Genomic DNA, 8432 nt, shown 5'->3' on the forward strand with positions numbered 1-8432 from the left:
AGCAGCAACGCCTACACCTTTTATCTAACTCTGTCTCTCCTTCTGTTCCTATACCCATTTACTAGAAAATCTAAATATGACACAGAGTTAGATCCATAAATCTGTCCACTGTTATATAACTGTGTTATTTCACGTTCCTTTTTAGTTGTAGCCCACATGCATTCAAATACAACCTAACTTTTTTTTTTTTTTGAGATGGAGTTTTGCTCTGTCACCCAGGCTGGAGTGCAGTGGCATGATCTCGGCTCATTGCCAGCTCCGCCTCCCGAGTTCACGCCATTCTCCTGCCTCAGCCTCCAGAGTAACTGGGGCTACAGGCGCCCACCACCATGCCCGGCTAATTTTTTGTATTTTTAGTAGAGACGGGGTTTCACCACGTTAGCCAGGATGGTCTGGATCTCCTGACCTCGTGATCTGCTCGCCTCGGCCTCCCAACGTGCTGGGATTACAGGTGTGAGCCACCGCGCCCGGCCACAACTTTACTTTTTCAGTTGTCTAAGCTCCCCATGAATACATGGGGAAAAAGTAAAATATCATTCAGATTTCCAGACTAAAAAGTTATGATACCTTTGAAACATTTTCCTTCGTGTGGTAAGCACAGTTGGGCATTGGTTGTGCAGGTACACCTCGTTTTGTTGCGCTTCCCTTTATTGCACTTGGCAGATACTGTGTTTTTTACAAGTCGAAGGCTTATGGCAACCCTGCATCAAGCAAATCCGTCAGCACCATTTTTTCAACAGCATTTGGTGCTTCTGTGTGTCACATGTTGATAATTGTTCGACTATTTCAAACTTTTTCCATGACTATATCTGACAGTGATTTGTGATCAGTGATCTTTGATGTTACTATTTTAATTATTTTGGGGTGCCGCAAACTGAAGACGGCAAACTCGATTGATAAATGTGTGTGTTCTGACTGCTCCACTGACTGGAGCCTTCCCCATCTTCCTGTCTTTAGGCCTCCCTATTCCCTGAGCCATTTAGTTACCCTACAATGACCTCTACATGTTCAAGTGAAAGGAAGAGTCACATGTCTCTTACTTTAAAAATCTAGAAATGATCAAGCTTAGTGAGGAAGGCATGTCAAAAGCCAGGATAGGCCATAGGCTCTTGAGCCAGTTAGTCAAGTTGCAAATGCAAAGGAAAAGTTCTTGAAGGAGATTAAAAGTTCCGCTCTAGTGAACACACGAGTGATGAGAAAGCGGAACAGCCTTATTGTTGTTGATATGGAGAAAATTTCAGTCGTTTGGATAGACCAAACCATCCACAACATTCCCTTACGCCAAAGCCAAATCCAGATAAGGCCTTTTAATTCTATGAAAGCTGAGAGAAGTGAGGAAGCTACAGAAGAAAAGTTGTAAGCCAACACAAGTTGCTTCATGAGGTTTAAGGAAAGAAGTCGTCTCCATAACATAAAAGTGAAGGATGAAGCAGCAAGTGCTGAGCAGAAGCTGCAGCAAGTTCTCCAGAAGCTCTAGATAAGATCATTGATGAAGGTGGCCACACTAAACAACAGATTTTTGGTGTAGATGAGACAGCTTTATACTGGAAGAAGGTGCCATCTGGGACTCCCATAGATAAAGAGGAGGAGTCAGTGCCTGGCTTCAGAGCTTCAGAGGACAGGCCAACTCTCTTATTAGGGGACAACTGCCACTGGAGACTTCAGGTTGAAGCCAGTGCTCATGTATCATTTGAAAACCCTAGGGCACTTAGGAATTATGCTGAATCTACTTTGCCTGTCTATAAATGGAACAACAAAGCCCCAATGATAGCATATCTGTTTACATCATGGTTTACTGAATATTTTAAGTTCATTATTGAGACCTGCTCAGAAAAAAAGATTCCTTTCAAAATACTACTGCTGATTGGCAATGCACCTGGCTACCTAAGGCCTCTCTGATGGAGATGTTCAAAGATACTAGTTTCCATAGTTTCCATGCCTGCTCACACACGTCCATTCTGCAGTTCTGCAGCCCGTGGATCAAGGAATAATTTTGTTTTCAAGTCTTATTACTTCAGAAATACATTTCATAAGACTATAGCTGCCATAGAGAGTGGTTCCTCCAATGGATCTGGGTCAATAAATTGAAAATATTAATTCAAATAATGGAACCCATTTCACTGCACATATCGTTAAGAAATTAGCCCAAGCACTAGACATAATGTGGGAATACCATACTCCTTGGCACTCACCTTCATCAGGAAGAGTAGAAAGAATAAATCAAACTCTGAAGAGTCACTTAACCAAATTAGTCTTAGAGACTCAGTGGCCATGGACTAAATGCCTTCCCATTGCCTTGTTAGGAATCTGAACCACCCCTCAAAAAGATGTTGGCCTATCCCCATATGAGATGCTCTATGGGTTGCCCTATTTACACTCCTGCTGACATTTCCACGTTCAAAACAAAAGATCGGTTTCTCAGACATTATGTACTTGGTTTATCTTCCACTTTCTCTTCCCTTAGAACTAAAGGTCTTTTAGCACAGGCACCACCCCTGGAGTTCCCAGTACATCAACATTAGCCTGGGGATCATGTCCTCATCAAAAACTGGAAGCAGGAAAAGCTTGAACTGGCCTGGGAAGGACCTTACCTAGTGCTCCTAATAACTGAAACCACAGTCCAGATAGCAGAAAAAGGATGGACCTATCACACCCAAGTCAAGAAAGCGCCCCCCGCTCCAGAGTCGTGGGCCATAGTCCCAGGGGAAAACCCTACCAAACTAAAGCTAAGAATTTTTGTTTGTTTGTTTGTTTGTTTTGAGACAGAATCTTGCTCTGTCACCCAGGCTGGACTGCAGTGATGCGATCTTCACTCACTGTAACCTCCACCTCCCAGGTTCAAGCGATTCTCCTGCCTCAGCCTCCCCAGTAGCTGGGATTACAGGTGTGTACCACCACGCCTGTGTAATTTTTGTATTTTTAGTAGAGACGACTATTTATTTAACGACTCATTCATCTGTTAAGCTGGCTGGAGTCAAACCCATGCATACATCACACTTCGGTAAAAATCACCCCTCCCCAACCTGACACAGCAGACAATCAACCTGGTTGGACTTGTGAGCCAACTGGAGAACTGAAGCTACTGCTTAAGAAAAATCTTTTTGTACTATAAGATGAAGTTTCTGTTAGTCCTTATCATAATGAGTAAACTTTTTTGACATCTGCTAAAACTAGTCTATTTCTACAGTGGGCACAACATTATGCAGATAGTCTGCACTAAGATGCTTGCTGGGTATGTGGATTGCTACCTATCTCTAGCACTTCTGGGCTACTTTAGTGAGTATCACCCCTGCAGGGAACTGATGAGATACATTTACAAACCTATATGAAAAATTGTTCATGGGAAAATCAGGACCTTGGTACCTTAAAGTATTATTTTTAAAAAATGGCCTGGCATTAATATAACACTTTAGAACCCAGATCCTGGAAAACCCTTCGTTATAACCGGACTATCCAAAGGGCCTCTGAGTATGCAATCCCTTTCTTAAAGGAGTTTCCCTAGATGGCCCCTAAGATTTTGGCTACTAATAACCATTACACGGTAGGTGAGTTTTTGTCAAATTTGGGACAATTACCTCTGGATGATCTCCACCATTAGTCACTTAACCCAAATTGCCCCTTTATGTTGGGAATAAAGGAATCACTCTTAGGATCATTGGCCAAATGTTACTAATAATGTGGATTGGATGCCTCTACATCAATATGAACATTCTTTAGTGCTATATTAGACACACTTGTTTACCACTGACTGGACACAGACCCAAAATTTGGTGGCTGGTCCCCAGCAGAACTCAATAGTTACGTGAAACTCATCTTTGGCCATGTCTACCCGATGGATGGATAGGGCAGTGCACATTAGGACTACCATGGGTCCAGGACTGATAAACAAAAACCACCAGGCAGCCCGAACACTTTCCAAATGTGTTTTCCCTTGGTAAGACGATCTTCTGTCCCTTTTTTTCCTCCAAGCAGGCTTAGAAAGCATCATCTGGCATATTGAGGCACTGACAAATTATAGCAAGTGCTGAAAGACACATTTAAGGGCATCTCATTAGTAACCTCTGAAATGACTACGATGAGAAAAGTAGTCTTGCAAAACCACATGGCCCTTGATGTACTCACAGCTGCTGGCAGGGACCTTGAATCATAATTGAAACTAAACGTTTTGTGTATATCCTAGATAATTTGCAAAACATCTAGTCAGCCCTTCAAGACATCACAGACAAATCAATACTATGTCTGACCCCACGATGTCCCTAAAACAGTGGTTATCTTCATGGTTTGGATCAGGACCTACTTGGTGGAAAAAACTGCTGGTAATTCCAACTATGATTATAGGAATAGGTATACTTCTCTGCTATGGGTTATACTCTTGTTGCACCATATGTGTGATATTGCAAGATTGCATTTCCCCTGATTGGAAAGGCCCCTAATTCCCAGGTCAATGATGCTGTAAAAAAAAAAAAAATCACTTCCATAAGTCGAGGAATGCGTGAATACTTCCAACCCCTGGTAAATAAATTCCATTATTCAGCTCCCTAGTGATGCCCCCATTCAGCAGGAAGTAGCTAGAAAGAAACTGACACCTGATCTCCCATAGAAATGAAACAGGAATTGGCAATGGGGAGTTTGTAATTGGAATAATCAACCTGCTTCAAGAATGAATAGCCTTACCCTTTGCTTTATTTAATATCTAGCCATATCCTTGCTTAAGAAACCCAGGGGCTAATCTTGAAATAAACCAGGCGTGAATTTGAGATTGTGGAATCCTACATTCTCAGAAAAAGCACTGACGGGGTTAATCCATAAGCTAGTTGCAGTCATGGTGATGCCAGCCAGACCTCCAGGTGATCCATTACTGAAGATAGCCATCAGAATAAGGCATGCAAACCTGCACCCTGCACCACTCCTGCTCATAGCTTCCATGCCTCCTACTTCTTAAAATCCCTTTAGCTAGCCTAAAAATTTGAAATAGTCTTTGAGGCGCTAGTCCACCATCTCCTCAGGTTTCTGGCTCTTGCATAAGCCTGCTTTTCCTTCCACCAACTGTTGTCTCGCAAGTCTTGCTTTTGAGCAGTGAGCAGTGATTGGCTGACCCTTAGTTTGGTTACACTATCACTCAGGAAGTTTCAAGGGTTTTAGGAGCTCTGTGGCAGGAACCAGGAACTAAGTTCAAATTTATTTTATATTAACCACAGGTCCCAACTCCCATGACTACCTGGATGGTGACAGGACAGAATTCTCTTCTTATCCTTCTCTCTCACTCTAAATATACACAGACATGTTATTAGGAGGAACAACTTTCCCTCTACCAACTTTGGTTCAGTGGATGGGAGCCTGTGAATTAACTATAGACAGGTTAGCAGGGGGAAAGAAAATAAGTTGTATTCATAACTTGTGGAAGCATTAAGATGAAGAGGCTTGATGAAGAGCTAGAGATAAAAGTTTATTTATCAACTCATAGGAGAAAAGAAGGAGGGAGAAATGGCTTCTATAGGAAAACAAATGACTCTTGGGAAAGATAAATAGAAGCTTTGGATGAAGTTTCACACAATTTTCTTGGAATATCTCCTGTCTGGGTGAAATCATCTTCACACGGTTAACAAGAATCCTGGACAGAGATATAATTATAAGTAAGCATTAATCAGGCTACTCTTCGATCCACTTCCTTGTAACCAGAAGTCAGGAACACGAGATACTGATCATTTGCATTCTCATTGTTCCCATTGATAAGATCTTTGACATTAGAATCATAAGGCTTTTGTTTAGGAATTGTTTATGCAGATCCTGAATTCCAGCAGAACAGCTGACACTACCCACTTTAAAGAGCCCCACAGATGAACTGATCAGCATGAGAATACTGTTTTTTAATCTCTCTGTACTATGACTTCACTCTGCATTCTTCAGCCAATTAGTGATCTCTCACTTCCACCTACTCCAAAACCCTTAAAAACTCCAGCCTCAAACTCTTTGAGGAAATGGATTTGAGGTTTCCTTCCATCTTTTGGTTTGGCAGCCCTGCAATGAAACCTCTTCCTCTGCTGCAACCCAGTGTCTTGGCATATTGACATGCTGTGCACATCAGGCAAAAGACCTATTACCATTACATGAGGACTCCTCTGGAGGAAGATAATGGTAGGGGCATTTCTGGGAGGTTCTGCTTTAGTCAGGCAAAAGAAGTTCAGGTAAGATTTCTTTCTGTATCTGCTGTAATTCAAATGTTTTCAGTTTTGTCCTTACACGTGCACACACATACACACTCACACTTACCTTCTTAAGCAGCTAGCATCTTCATGTATCTTTGTTCCTGTCACATGTGTCCATGTGAAGAGACCACCAAACAGGCTTTGCGTGTGCAATAAATCTTTTTAATCACCTGGGTGCAGGTGGGCTGAGTCTGAAAAAGGAGTCAGCAAAGGGAAATGGGGTGGGGCAGTTTTATAAGATTTGGGTAGGTAGTGGAAAATTACAATCAAAGTGGGTTATTCTCTTGCAGGCAAGGGCAGGGGTTACAAGGTGCTCAGTGGGGAGGTTCTGAGACTCATTGTCTAGGAGAAGGAATGTCACAAGGTTAACTGATCAGTTAAGGTGGGGCAGGAACAAATCACAATGGTGGAATGTCATCAGTTAAGGCAGGAACTGACTATTTTCACTTCTTTTGTGGTTCTTCAGTTGCTTCAGGCCATCTGGACGTATACATGCAGGGTCGGGCTCAGAGGTCTGACATTTCCTGTCTTCTTATATTAGTAAGAAAAACAAAACAGTGGTGAAGTGTTGGAGCGGTGAAAATTTTTGGGGGTGGTATGGAGAGATAATGGGCAACGTTTCTCAGGGCTACTTCAAGAGGGATTAGGAGTGGCGTGGGAACGTAGAGTGGGAGAGATTGAACTGAAGAAAGATTTGGGGGTGATATTGTGGGGTTGTTAGAAGGAGCGTTTTCACATAGAATGATTGGTGACGGCCTGGATGCAGTTTTGTATGAATTGAGAAACTAAATGGAAGACACAAGGTCTGACTAAGAGAAGGAGAAAAACAGGTATTAAAGGACTAAGAATTGAGAGGACTTAGGACATCCAATTAGAGAGTGCCTAAGGCGGTTTGGCATAATTATTTGCTTGGTTGGCGAGTTTTGGGACTCTATCCTTGAGTTTTTTTATGTGGTCATATACCAGGCCAGATTGATTTAGGTAAAAACAACACTCTTCATTTAAAAATATACAGAGTCCTCCTTTTTCAACAGTGAGTAAGTCGAGGCATATTCCTATCTTCTTGTATTAATAATAAGAAAAACAAAACAAAATAGTAGTGAAGTGTTGGTGTCATGAGGGGAACAGGAAGCTGTTGGGTCCCATTTGCAAATTGATTTTTGGGGGTAAGGAAAACTAGTGTACATGTGCCTGTCTAATTAACAGGTAGACATATGTAGGTGGAGGAGCCACAGGGAAGAAGAGACCTTGAGTAAGGCAAAACTGGAAATGTAAAGTGTAAAGATGAGAAGGAGAAAAACTGGCGATGACGGACAGAAGTTGAAACGCTAGATGCTTGTTTAGATACCTTATTAACATAAGCATTGCCCTGAGCGATGGGATCTGATGCCCTTTGATGGCCTTTGCAGTGAATGGCCTCAGTTTTCTTGGAAGTAGAGCAGCTTTAAGAAGAGTTTTTATTAGGGAGGTATTAATGATGGAGAACCCTTATGTAGTGAGGAAACCTCTTTCTGCCCATGTAACAGCATGGTGTTGAAGGATGTGGAAGGCATACTTGGAATCGTTATAGATATTGACACATAGTTCCACTGCAAGAATGAGGGCTCGAGTTAAGGTAATAAGTTCAGCTTGTTGAGAGGTAGCAGAAGGGGGCAGGCCCATAGCCTCAGTGATAGATGTGGAAGACACTATAGCATAGCCTGCCTTTGCCGGTGATTGGCAATTGGGCCTGGAAGAACTACCATCAGTAAACCAAGTGTGGTCTGGGTGAGGAACAGGAAAGAGGGAAATATGGTGAAAAGGGGAGAATGCCATGTGGATTAGAAGGATACAGTCATGGGGTTCAGATGTAGTATCGGGAATAAGATGAGAGGTTGGATTGAAGTCTGGACCAGGAACAATGGTAATTGTGGGAGATTCAACAAATAGTGAGTACAGTTGAAGGAGCCAGGGGGCAGAAAGTATATATGTCAAGTGTGAGGAGGAGAATAGATTTTGAAAGTTATGGGAACTGTAGAGAGTAAGGGGAGCATAGTCTATGATTTTGAGGGCTTCCCGAAGTATTAAAGCGGCAGTTGCCACTGCATGCACACATGAGGGTCACCCCAGAATTGTGAGGTCAAGTTGTTTTGATAGAAAGGTAACAGGTTGTGGGCCTGGTTCCTGTGTGAGGACTCTAGCAGCACAGCCTCGTATTTCAGCTGTGTGTAAGGAAAAAGAATGGGA

Source organism: Chlorocebus sabaeus, chromosome 29, assembly GCF_047675955.1.
Source record: "Chlorocebus sabaeus isolate Y175 chromosome 29, mChlSab1.0.hap1, whole genome shotgun sequence".
NCBI classification, from domain to species: domain Eukaryota; kingdom Metazoa; phylum Chordata; class Mammalia; order Primates; family Cercopithecidae; genus Chlorocebus; species Chlorocebus sabaeus.